General features: G+C 42.9%; 1 protein-coding gene across 2 annotated transcripts in view; it reads left to right on the top strand.

Moving 5' to 3' along the window:
- The first annotated feature begins 2,272 nt into the window (after positions 1-2,272).
- LOC147726460 (complement component C6-like) overlaps positions 2,273-13,619 on the top strand; it is a 1,142,533-nt gene continuing 1,131,186 nt past the window's right edge. For both annotated transcript variants that reach the window (XM_086960582.1, XM_086960583.1), the window contains exon 1: positions 2,273-2,442. The gene's annotated coding sequence lies outside the window, so the exon portion shown is untranslated. The remainder of the gene's footprint in view (positions 2,443-13,619) is intronic.

The raw sequence follows: 13,619 nt of genomic DNA, 5'->3' as shown, positions 1-13,619 counted from the left end.
AAGGAGTTAAACATGGCGCGCCACTACGGCGCCCCGTCATGAAGTTGCTCCCTCCCACATGCATCTCCTGACTAAGTTTGGCCACGTCGCTTAGCAACGAAGCCTCAGACATGCCCACAAACAACGGCCTCGCGGGACCGTATTTAACAGCGGCCGTAAGCACCGTACAGTGCCAGCTGTTCTACGTGCTGAGCCACGTCATATTGTGGGGTTAGGTGTTTAGAAGCCACGACCATACGCTGAACAGGTAAGGTGGTGCACTGTGCCATGGGACTAACTATCACGACATACTCGGACCCTCCAGCGAAGCTGTCTGGGTGTTGGTCCCGCCACGAAGGGGTGCCAGGAGACTGCTCTCCACCGGGTGAGTGGGGCAGTTCGGACCCGCGTGAAGCCTTAGGGTTATCAGCCACCACGGGGCCCCACGGGGATCATCGTGATCCCATCTGCTACCCTGTCAAGGACTATGGAGTTACCACCACAAGGGGGATGGAGTGCGAAGCATCCCAGGGGCACTGTGTGACCAGGTTGAGGCCCGATAGACACCCGCGGCGTCTGTTCTGGCGCTGCTGCCTGACTCGAGTGGTATGTCTCACGGGCGCCTTCGGGTGGTGGGATGAGACCACAGACGGGCAGCTGGTCTGTTCCCTACTACCCAGGGTTGTCACCTTGCCCACTATTCTTTTCTTCCATTTACAGGTATATTACCTGACGCAAAGGTCCCACAAGAACAGTCTGTGGAGACTAATACTAGGGACTGAGGGTAAGATTTCTCTCTTCCACACCCTCTTTTCCCTTCATCGCTGTTCTTTTGGGCACTCATAGCTCCTCGCTTTGTGCACTACCAATCAAACCTGACTGACGAAATTGGAGCAGGTCTTTGGTTAAGCACAGAATATAGCCATAATGCGTCTCTATACACGCATGAATAGATGTTTGGCAATTTTTGTGTGTGTGTGTGTCTCTCTCTCTCTCTCTCTTAGTTTTTTCACACGACCAATTTGAGGCGATATCCCACGCTCAGGCTATGGTCGTTATATACAACCTTGACCCGCATTGAACAAATTGTATGTGTTCTTAATCAAAAAAAATTTTTGACAGGTTAATTTCCTTTCAGGTCTGATCTCCACACAGGACCCCTTCCTGCCATGGTGACTGATCCCTCAGGTTGTATATTGCACTATTCTTAGCCCACACCGGGCTCCGCATGAGTTTATGAGCACTGTTAGGTCCTGAAGAATTGCCTATAGGGCATGAAACATGTTGACCAGAACATAGGTGAGGGATGAACGAGGCCAATCTACATTGCTGTTGAGCCTCGGTACCCCTCCCTTCACTCAACTTTTAATAAGGCAGTTAGCTACACTAATAAAGTTTTCTTAGTAGACTAACTTACCTTTTTTAGATACACCTTTGCACGCTCACTACTTCACCACTTAGGCCCCTCACACGCACCCAACTAACGGCCAGGAACAAAAGAACTCCACAAAAGTGTAGCATTCTGTGCTACCCGTCAGGCATTGCAGCGCCGGCTTGACGTTGGAGCAGGAAGCCGATGATGAGACGAGACAACCATCTGGCGAGATGACAGCTGTCGTCAAGCTAATTAGTTGTGTGAGGCATCCTAAGTTCCGATAAGGGACTGTTTCCCTTACAAATCTCCACACATTCTCTTAGAGAGAGAGAGACCCCTCCTGCCATCCGAACATCACTTCTTGGGGAACTTTGTACAACAATTGTTTATATTTTGGTTCTCTACCCCTTTGGTTCTTTGGGTCCCTCTCTTTTACTAGAGTTAGTTAAAACGGACCAAAAAGGTGCATTGTCCACTGGCCTGCAGTTTGCAAAAATATAAATGCCTTAGTATTGAATTTATAAATATAATGTATTTCTCACCACGTATAATAAGTTCTTAATATTTTCTCGCTGTTACATAAATAATGTACATATTGGATCACATCCAATTCTTAAGAATTCCAACTTTCATCTTAGTGCAAAGATTAGAATATATCTTTATGCGAGTATTTAAGTTAGCACGTAGTATGTGTAAGGTTGGGGGGGGGGGGGGTAGGACAAATAGAAATTGCGCACTCCCTCCCCCACCCAGCCTCCCTACTCAACACGCCAGTGACTGGCCGGAAAAAGATTAGGACAAAAACAGTGAACGACCAATCAGGTTTGTTTGTGTTTGGAGTGAGGATCAGTCTATGCAAATCTTTGGCCAGAACAAACTGTGGACGTTGTGTAAGATGTTTACTGACCGTGTTGAAATGTCAAAGTTGCGCAGAGGTCCAGAACAGAGGCCGGTCTGTGGACGCGGGTGCAAACCTTCCTGCCTGGGTCGTGCTCTACAAATAATACAGACAACCCCGCAGAGCGCTCATTTGCGGGGTACAGTCGGAGAGCCAATCTGCAGCTGCCTTTTGTGCGTGAAACAAGGACGTAAGTTTCTTCTGATCTTACATCTCTTGCTGCAAAGATCTTTCGAATAAATAACCCTGTATGTGAAGCGAGGCAATTCATCAGTGACGTCACTAGGGACTGGTGTATAACGATAACCGCACTTAAAGACAATTTCGGAATGTGCAAGTGTTCTTATTTGTTAATCTTTAGACAACTGTGTCATAAAATTTCGGTCAAATATTTTGGAAGATTTACATATTGTTGTTCTTGTTATCATTAACAAGATATGGGAATGCGCTGGAGGTGTGAAAAGCATTTGAAAGCACATTATAACTTCTGTTCATGGCTCGAAATCAAGAAAGAGGTAACGTTAGTCTGAAAACGCAAAACCCTTCATGCTCCGAGGTCCTCGCGTGGATCTGGTTCAATGGCAGGCAAGAATAGAAACTGTGGAAGAATTGTTTTTGAACATTCGCCGATTATGAGTAATGTATGTATCCACTGAAGCTCTCTGCAATGGGAAACGTTTAATGCTAAGTACATGAGCATGAATGACGTCAGTAGAAGCATTACTTCCCCAGCTGAGAGTGGCAGTCGACATTTACTTCCAGCGAATGTATCTCTGTCATTTATCATAAGCGCCTACGTGTGTACATCTGCAGAATCCTCATTTTGTAGCGGAAAAATAGCATTCTGCATTACAATGTGGGTGTATTCATATGTGGTAAAAGGGATTTAAAAGAGGGCATGGCAAAAGAAGGGTTAGAAAAGCCATTGAGCAGAAGGATTGAACACAGGGCATCGACACTGTAGTGTAGTTCCTAGTTTCCCACTAGGCCCTGCGCATTGGAATAACATAAACAGTAGTATCGACGTGGAACTGCGGATATTCCAGGCCTCCACTGACTATGCTAAACTTAATTGGGTTGTGTTACCAACTAGCTCAGAGGTCACTGGAAACTTTCTTCTCTGCATAGGAAGTGATCAGCTTCCTTGGCACAGACAAGAAGGGATTCAGTTTTCCAACAACCGTGCAACATGACAACTTTGCTCCTCAGATCAAGAGTCGATCTCTAGGGTCGTGTGAAACAATAGACATAGATTTCACTCAGTCAGTCTGGTGCAGTTTACTTTCACAATATGTAGAGAATAGAGAGACGGGCGTTTATCAATAAAGGTTAACATTTATTGAACAGTCTTTCTTCTCGTACAAGAGAAATGTATTGCCACAATTGCAATAACTGTTATTATAAAAAGTACGTACAGTAAGATAAGAATTGCGAAATAGAACTGTAAAAGCATTGATATGGTTTCTTAGCCATACAATGGTTTAAAAGTAATAAAACATATATACAGTCATATATACATTAGGCTAACATACTCAACTGGTGCTTCTAACTAAGCCTACCCCGGTGTGCCTGACCTAAGCCTAACACGTGAGAAGGGGGAGTAAGTAAGTAGCTTAAGTTAAGTTGGTTTTGCCAAGGTTTGTTTCAAGAATTCTCGTCTAAGGGTTTAGTCAACACCATACCTCTGAATAGAATGATGGAGGATTGGTATCTCCTTCAGGGGTCTCTCTCGATATCCCAGTCACCCGCGAGGGTAAACCGGAAGCGCCGGGACTGGATTTCTCTGCACGAGAAAGGCAGCGGCTTCTCTCAGCGCGTCTGGAGGAAGGAGGGGTGACAGCGTCCGCGGGCAGCTGGGCTGGATGTCTTCGCAGAGGACGGCTGCACGGCTCCTCAAGCGTACTGAACCACAGTTCGCGCTGTAGCGGCGATAATGGTAATCAGTAGCTTCACCACCACAGGATAGCAGGCTGCAGCGACAGAGTGCTAGTTTTTACCAACACTGGTCATGCAGGCAGCTGGCATCAGCAACAGTAGCTTGCAGCTCAACAGCAGCTAGCTTCGCTCTCCCATTGCTTAAGGCAACGTTGGTAATATTTATACCTGACAGGTGCCGGGTTTGACGCAAGTTTGCTGGACATAAGACGTCAATTAAAGATGTCACTAGGAAGTGGCAGCTATCAGTTGCTCATTAGAGTTCTATTACTAATCAAAACATAGCAAGCGGGGATTTCCAGGTTTGCTAAGTTTTTATCTTGTTGAAGAACTCGGAGTGTTATCTAGGAATATCAGATAGTGACTGCTGCTCTGTCATTGCACTAATTGGTCGCAAAGGAAGTAGCAGAGAGTCATGCTGGAATGTGGCTCTGTGGCTTTGCTCGTGTGAGGCCAGAGATGACTTTTCAGAAAATCGTACTTGAACGGTTATGCCAATATAGGGAATAAAGGGCTTTATAGCCGAATAGGGGCATAAGGTCACAGTATCGATCAGGAACCTAGATAAGCACATGACACCCACTCCACGAATTCATGTCCATCAAAATTACTAAAACTAAGCAATTAGATGCATGTGTAACATTGTGTAACATAGCCCACCCCAAAATACATAAATGCATTCGAAATAGGCGTACTTGTAATACATGGAATTTAGGTACTGTACGTTTTTTAAAGCATAATAATCATTCGAAAGGTATTGCATATGAAATTAATGAACGATTATGCAAAAAGGAATTACACATGAAGTATCTCTGATAGAAGAAATTCGAGATAAATCATCACATAAAAATGCATTGTAATAACATGTGTGCTAGAGGCTGGTGTTATGTTGTTATGTCTCTAGATGTGTTTAGAAATAGAAGTGTGAAGCTTCTGTTCTCTAAGAATAGTTTTTACGTTAAGCGAAGAATTGTTCGTGCCAAAAAAAGGTCAATATTTGAAAAATTGTCCAATTCAAAGAAAAATCAGTTTACCAAAGCTCCTGGCAGTTTTTTGTTGATCAAAACTGAAGGCCGAATTCAGAGTTCATAGGAATGCTGTGTGTCGGAAAGCTTCTCAAAAGTTATTGTTTCTCTATGGGTGAGAACATCGTATCAGACAGGCTCGCAAAGAATTGGTCTACAAAATCAGGTGATAGTTCAACCAAATTAGATAGCGCTGTAACTTGGCAGGTGTGAGAATGATTGCTGTCATCGAAGGCAGGATCAGCAATGCTCACAGCACGTTGTACCTGGATGATGTTGCTTTTGTCACTCGCTCCACTGTTACCACTTGGCTGTAGTACAGGAGTCTCCACAAATGCCGTCATCAGGATTGGTAGCCGCTGGGGACAACACAATGCGTGAGCCGTTATTGGACTTAGCAAAGTATCGACGTCCATTGGTACTGCTGATGGAAGTGAAAGACAGATGTCCAACACGCATTCCTCGCCGCAAAGCATACACCGTAGCACAGGTAAAATGCAATTTTGCCATATCGGTCTGAATGAAAGGAACCAGGTCATGTTTAGATCTCTCAGCCTGGCCAATCCGAGGACGTTAGTTATCCTGTCCCTGTAGCGCATTGCTAGGATTGTCTCTTCCATTCCCATGGGAGCTATGTCTGAGCCGAGGCTTGCCATAACGTAGCAGGAGGGTCAAAAATAGAATCCCTGCGATGAGTCCAAAAAATAGTGGAATACCACCAAAGATGGAGTGCACAAAATTAGGAAAGATTCCCAAAATTGCCTGGAAGGGTGTTAGCAGTCCCGTAAAGACTGTCTTAAATATGCCTGGGATGCTTGTAGCACTAGACATGTTAAGGAGTTGGTCGAGTATTTGTACGAAATGCACGGGGCAATTTGTTGATAAAAGGTCATGGACTTCAGTAGCCGTCCTTGCGACTAGACGATCATACGTCGCTTTAGATGACGTTATAGGCACTGTTGTCTGTAAAAGCACAGATTTCATTTTGCTTAATGTATCAATTCGTATAGAATAGAGATTCAGACGAGGCCAGATGGGAGTCACTATGTCTGGAGGCCCGCTCGGGAACAATGCTTGCATACAGCATTTGACCATGGACGTTACTTCTACTAGATAACTTAGTCCGGGCGCGAGGCCACAGCACCTGTGATCCGTTCTTAGAATGTAACTCCCGTTCGAAAGTTGCATAAAGAAGGGCTCTATCTGAGTTGCAGGTGTGACTAGCTGGTGGCATGAGAGGTTGTTTGAATTTCCATCACATGCTCCGTGTAAATTAATACCCTGACACAAAAGTATACCGCTTAGTGAGTGTTTACAGTTGTCACCACTAAGAAATACATTTTTGTCGCTGTCACTATAGCAAGAATGAGTGTATGGTAATTTCCATTCGGATTTTAAGTATCCCTTACCCAATTGTTCATACTGGCCAGCAGGTATGTATTCAAGGCATTTATGAAATCGGAAAGTTGTTATCGGAATTGTGATAATTCCGTGTATTATCCATTCAATGACAGGACTCTCTGACATTGTCAATGGTAATCTCTCGAGTTTCTCGATGCTCAAGATTGTATAGTCTGCTCCTTTCTGTGCCAAACTGATCTGTTTATCAGTAAGGTTAAAAATGGAAAACAATGACGTTGTGTTGATTAAACGCCAAGGCACATAGCCTGAACGAAGATTTTGCAGCGTCCAGCCTAGTTCTATAATAGAACGTAATTGAGACTGGCCATGTTGTAACATTAGCAAATCTCTGTCTATCACATCAAAGGCAGATGATACAATATTGTCCAAAGAATATATTCTGGAAGACAGAGTCATTAACCCATTGTCTACCACAGAAAGTGATTTCTCCAAATTAATACGATCAATTTCTCGTATCTTTTCAGCAGTTTCAATTTGCTTTACTTTCCAAGCCTCGTTGTATGAAGCATAGATGCTGGTCGCTATGAAACGCTTCTGACGCTGTTTGCGTGGTCCAAGAATGAAATCGCGCAAATCAGCACCATCTTTTAATAAAGACAAGTGTTGCTTAATTTCAGCCAGTGTGGATGTAGCTAGCCATTCTAGGCAGAGTTTACCTACACTGTATGTTGTTATTATTCCTGGATGTTGTCTCTGGGAATATCTAGAGTCTAATCTGGTCATTTTTAAACCCTGTGTTTTATTCAGGAACCTATCTTGACAGTTATTTGTGTCTGTAGGCCAGATTAACCACTTTTTCCAATCAGGATGTGTTCTGTTGAAATGTAAAATGTGTGACACGTCTAACTCAATATCTGCAGTTGCATTCTCAGGTATTGGCTTTGGTATAGACGGTGTTTTCATTTCTTTGTTCTTAGCTAGGCCAAGACAGGATGTTTGGTGTACAGTGTCATTTAAAAATAACATTTGTTCTGGTATCATGCAGGTTCTAAATAGTGCTTCTAAGCCTTGCACCTGCCAATCTTTTGTACCCCAAATCGTTTTCGTTTCAATATTATTTTTCCAATAATCAAAACCAAATGTCATCATTTTGTCATAAAATGCTTCTGAATATATCAATTTAGAATTTGTCAGCATTGTTTTCATTCCTGTTTTATCTAACAGTTTATAATAAAACGTTTCTGCATCACTGGTGTTAAACCCTGAGAAGTATTTGAATTTCTCAAAAAATGCTTTAGAACTGCTTTTAGGTGGTGTAGAACAATGTTCCCATTGATTATACATAAAAACATTTCTAGGCTGTGCAGATTTATGCAAGTAGTGATCACCATAGTGGGTATAACAGAATAACTGCTCATAACTAGATGAACCTTGTAAATAATCATGATCTGTGAATCTAGCTGACATTACTAAATCAGACATCATGTCATTAATACTGTTAAAGTCCCAATCATCAGAGAATGTACTTGGTGTAACAAAGTCACTTAAGGAAACCTTTAGTTGATGAGGATACTTCAGGATTTCGACCGGACCATAGATCTCATAGTCTGTTTTCTCCCATACTACCCCACCAGGTATTGGAATTGCTGTGACATTTACTGTTGACAGTTCTCTTTTCTTCACGTGGGATGATCTGTGTGGTTTCAGGACTAGGTTGATGTTCTGACTTGCTGTGTCCATTGTAATATATTTTCCTTCAATGAATTTTCCCAAACACAGTACCATGATGAGCCAAAGCAGGAGGAAAAATACACCTAGACCGAACCAGAACTCTAGCCAAGGGGAAACAAGGTAGATTTTCTTCAGTTGATGAAAGAGTTCCGTTGCTTTTTCTTTAAAAGACTTTTTTGTTTCTGGCATCACTTCGGGGTCGTTAAAATCTTCAGAGAAGTTGTCGAAGTTGATGAAATAACCAGAGGCAGTTCTGTCAATTCTTTCAATCTGTCTTTCGGTAGCACTTTCTGATGCCACATTAGTGTAGACTGGTGTTGTTTCTTGACGAACTGTTTCAATCTGTGGTCCAAGAGGCACGAGTTCCATGGCATTATTGCATAGTCCTTCATTGTGCACTGCAGGCTGATCGAATGTGATTAGTCTTTCAGTTTGAACCTCTTGGATTGTTGCAAGTTTGGGTATTCTGTTGTTTCTTGGGAGTCCACTGGGCCTACTGTTGATTATAGGCCACATGCTTGTGGTTTTACCAGATCGATGGACACGATTCTGTTCTCCTTTTTACCAGCAAGGGGCGGTAGCACAACTGATCTCGTTCCGGTGACTGCCAAGACAGGTACTGCTTTTCTGTAAGAAGGCCCAAATTCCTTCTTAACCGCGATCTTTTCTCTGACTAGATCCCCAATCTTTGGAATCCAGACAGGCCTTGCTGGGGCTGTTGCGGGTGGTGCCTCGTCAGTGGTATTTGGCTGTTGCTTTAACTTTATGTTGCTTAATGATTTTCTTGTTTCATTCAGTTCCTGTAAAACAGCCAAACGGTCTTTTACTTCAAACTGCTTTGTTTCTTCTTGTACCACTGACATCTGACTATCGAGGTCCTGAACGTTCATTCTTATTCCGAACAATAGTTCGTATGGGCTGAAACCTTTTAGAGAATTTCTTGGCATGTTGTTAAGACTAGTCTGGACACTTATTAAATGTTTGACCCACCCAGTGCCTGAACCTAATACCTTCGCTGTTATAGATTGCTTTATGCCCCGGTTTTTTCTTTCTATCACACTAATGTATGAATGACAAGAATACCACAACCCAATTCCCATGCTAGCCATGGCCTCCTTATAGGCTCGAGAGCTGAAAGCAGGACCCTGGTCAGAATGGAACGTGGTAATTGCGTATATGCCGATATGGACTCGCTAATCTTTTATAACCGTTCTAGCGTCAGCCGAGCGCTGGAGGCCTCATTATTTAAGTGTATTTCGTCTTAAACGTTGTACACTGGGACGCGCTTCTCTTCTTTGATTGTGCAGATAGACCGCCTTATGCTGTCTAGAAGGGATCCTGAAACTACACTGGCCTGTTCGTTACTGCGATCTCTGTTGCAGTCTTCACAATTTTGAGCAAAACATTGAATATCTATACTCATTCCTGGCCACCAGTACTCTGATTGCAATTCTTTCAGAGAGGCTTTGATTGTTTGGTGTTTCAGACCCAACCCCATGTGTGCTTCCAGTAAGAGGAAGCCCCTCCTGCTCCTGTTTGGAATTACTCTATCCCCCACTCCAGGGATTCGAGCAAAAGGAACGGAGTTTGCATCGATTATGTATGCATAATTGAGTGGATAGTTTACGGGTAGTGCTGCACAGTCGCCTTTTACGGTCGTTCTTACTGCCAGCATGGTTTCCCCGTCTATATACTTATCTGTACGCTTTTTTGTGGCTACGGAAGCCGGTTTAGTTGCTTCCGCTTTGGCTGTATTAGCCAATGAATTCCCTACAACGCGAACGCCATCACGCTGAAGACTCTGTGCGTGAATCACGTGAGTCATTTGTAGTTCTTTGTGTAAAAGAGCTACCTTGTTCCAGAGCTTTTTATGCTTTATTGTGGCACCTGTGTCATCTTTGTAGTCGTTTTCGATCCAACTCTGCAGTTTGTTGTTGAAAGAATTTACGCAAAAATGAGAATCGCACACTATAAGTGTGGGGAATTCGCGTTCTGCATTTTCGAGCGCCATCTTTAAAGATCTGATTTCAGTTCTTTGAGCCGAACAGTACTTAACTGATTCAGTTTTTGTTATTTTCGGTTTGATTTTACCGCACAGCCAACGACATTTAATGATCGCACATGCTGCATCGTAGGATTTTCTCTCTACGTTAAAATGCTGTACAAAGCTATCTGTGTAGATTATACATGCGTATTGTGGGAGAGGCAGGATTTCGATTGGCAGAGGATATTCTTCTTCATAATCTAAATCATTCAGTTCTGTGTATTGCGGGGCGAAATAGTATTTCACATCTTCCGCTCCTAGAGAATCTATGCACTGTATCCATTTTGGATTCAGTGACACTGTAGGCAGGTTTACTGGGCTGAACAGCGCCTCGAAGGCGGATTCCGCTGTGAGGATATTAATCCGTTTGCCGTGTGCTAGTTCTCTTTCATTTGCTAATGCGATTTGCACTGCGTTCACAGTTTTTTCTGTGCGACTGAATGTTTTTTCTGCTTGTGTGTACAAGTGAGATTTTATTGAAATTGGTACCTTTTCTCCCTCATTAGAGGTTAGGTATGTGAATCCGCATCTTCCTGGGATGACTCGGATTACCAGATCGCGTGTGTTGTCACGTGTATCTAATTTTGTTTTTGCTAACATGTCTGTTTGCAGTGATCTCAAAATTTCTGTGTGTTTTTGAGTCCAATTGATTTGTTTTAAATCAGGTTTAATTAGTTCGTAGAGAGGTTTAACCCTCTCTGCGTAATTTAGAATGTAAGTTCTTCCGAAATTCAGAAAACCTAGTATTGATTGTAAATTCTTCAGCGTTTTTGGTGCTTGGAGTACAGCGCACTTCTCTAAGAAGTTGTCCGCTAGGCTTTTCCCTTCACTTGATAATTCGTACCCTAAAAATAGTACTGTCAGATGGGCAATTCGGGACTTTTTAAAGTTGAATTTGTAACCCTCTGCTGCGAACCCAAGTATAATGGTGTTCACTCTTTTCAAGTGAGTATCCAAGTCGTCATCTGTGAGATAAATATCATCTACGTAAGATAATGCTTCATCATCATAGATTTGTAGTAACTCTGTTACCCTAGCTGAGAATAGTCCTGGGCTGTTCTTGAACCCCTGTGGGAGTCGACAGAATTTTTTCTGCGACCCAAATGCGGAGAAAGCGGTCAAGTATCTGCTTTCTGGTGCAATGTTTTGACAAAAGAAACCATTAGAAATGTCTAATGTTGTTTTGTATTTTTTCCTAACTATGTTATTCATTAGGGCTGCACTATGCGAGTTTTGTACTGCAAAAGTTTTGCAACATGTATTAAGGTGTCTGTAGTCCAAAACTAGACGATATGAATTGTCTGGCTTGGAGACAGGAAACAAAGGATTGTTCATTTGAGAGGTGCATGTTTCAATCACCCCCTGGTACTCAAGTTGATCTAGGATCTCCCTGACTTGTTTTTTAGCTTCTTGCTTTATGGGATACTGCCGTTGGGCAGTTGGTTCACTTTTTAGTTGGATTTTGTGAGGCGGTGAATCCTCATCCCATCCTACGTGATTTTTATATAATGCAGGTGCCTGGGCTACTGCCCATTTCCTTGCATATGTGTATTTTTTGTGAATCGGAATGTGATTCGAGAAGGCAGGCATAATCATTTCTTCGCCACGAGGGCACTCCCTGACAAACTCCGGGGGCCAATCTTTTTTAGCTAACAGAATATCATAGCCTTTTGAGAGCTTATCCCAAAATAGACCCTTAATTTTCCTAGTCTTATCACCCTCCATACGCAATGTTATTTCGTATATTTTATGGGGCTCGCTAAGTCTGGTGTCGGCAGTTTCAACCTGAATGTATTCATTCGTGTCCACTGTCTCCAGATGACTCATCAAGTTCTTGCGCGCTATACTGATCTCTGCTGCACTGTCCAACATTGTCAATGCCCACTCCCCGTTTTTCAACTGTGTCCTCAGTATTCTCGGCATGGTTAATTACTCTAATACTGGCTACCTTCTTTTTCTGAAATTGAGATTTCTTATTTTGAGCAGGTTCCTTGTCTTTGGACTTGGTGTGCTCTCCTGGGTCTGACCGTCCTCTTCTTTCCGAAGTCTGTGGAAGAGATCGAGAGGGACGTGTATCAATACTTTGATATCTATCAGGTCTTTTTATATTATCCCTACTTCTAAGGTTATATCTTTTCTCAGAGGGCTCCCGTTGGGGAGACTGGCGTTCTCGAGTCGGAGTTCTTTCCCTCCGTCGAGGAGACCTTCCTCTGGACTGGAAAACTTTTTCCTTGGGAGTGGATTGTTTATTTCCATCCCAGCTCTTTTTAGGAGTGTTTAAATTATTCTTAATAAATAATTTTTCAGGATTTTCGAGCAGTTGGGGCTTAACTGGTTTTCCACCCAAGCTGTCTCTACCTAATTCTTCATAGCATTTTTCTATGATTTTTGCAAGCTCAACAGGATCTTTTATATCTGTTTCCCTCAACTTCTGGCGAATCGCCACAGATGCTGCTTCTCCCTTTACATTGGCTAATAATATAGCCGTGACCTGCTTGAAGTCTTTCAGTAATTTCATACCTAGATTTAAAGCTGGTTCTGGACCGAATTCATTTTGAATCTGTTTTAGCACGTCTGGTATTACCGCCATAGACGGAACACCGTGTGTTTTTGTGTAAATGGAAGCAAAGACTGTACCCCAAGTGTCGCAGTCCTCCACGTGTGGTGCGATTCCCATAGGAAGGCAGATGGTCAAGATTCTGTGTTTCTCAATAGGGGTAGTATCAGGAAATACTGCCTCTATTTGAGTGATTTTCTGGGCTAACCAGAAAGGAATTTGTTCCCGTTTTACGGGTGTTTTACCAAGACATGACTGTATGTTCTGTGGTGTAATTTTATTTGTGTTCCCCTGATGAGGGGTCAGCTGTGGAGTATTAACAGCTGGCTGGACTGTTGCAGTCCGTATTACATATTGGACTAATTGCCTATGTATTTTTATTAATGTGTTTAGCTGTGCTAACAGCTCTTCTCTAGACATTTTTGTAATGTCAGGATGTGGTGTGTAGCTGGCTAGAACCGGCCACGTGGCTCCTGGTCTACCTAGTGGACCGAGCCTAGTTATGTGATCATTGTGTTTTAGGGCGCCATTAAACCAGAGCAGGTGCTCTTGAAATTTAAGTGGAATTTCAACCTCCTCGAAAGGGGCGTACTCATCCGGAGGTTCCTCTATTTTGTAATAGTGAAACTCTTGTGTTATAGCGTTTACCGCTGGAAAGTTTATCCATGAATAGAATACCTCTGTCTGCCGATACTCGTGAGCCTCTATCACGA

The sequence above is a fragment of the Lissotriton vulgaris genome, chromosome 3_1 (assembly GCF_964263255.1).
Source record: "Lissotriton vulgaris chromosome 3_1, aLisVul1.2, whole genome shotgun sequence".
Classification (NCBI taxonomy): Eukaryota; Metazoa; Chordata; class Amphibia; order Caudata; family Salamandridae; genus Lissotriton; species Lissotriton vulgaris.
Note: the sequence above shows the minus strand (reverse complement) of the source record. Positions and strands in the feature narration are given on the sequence as shown.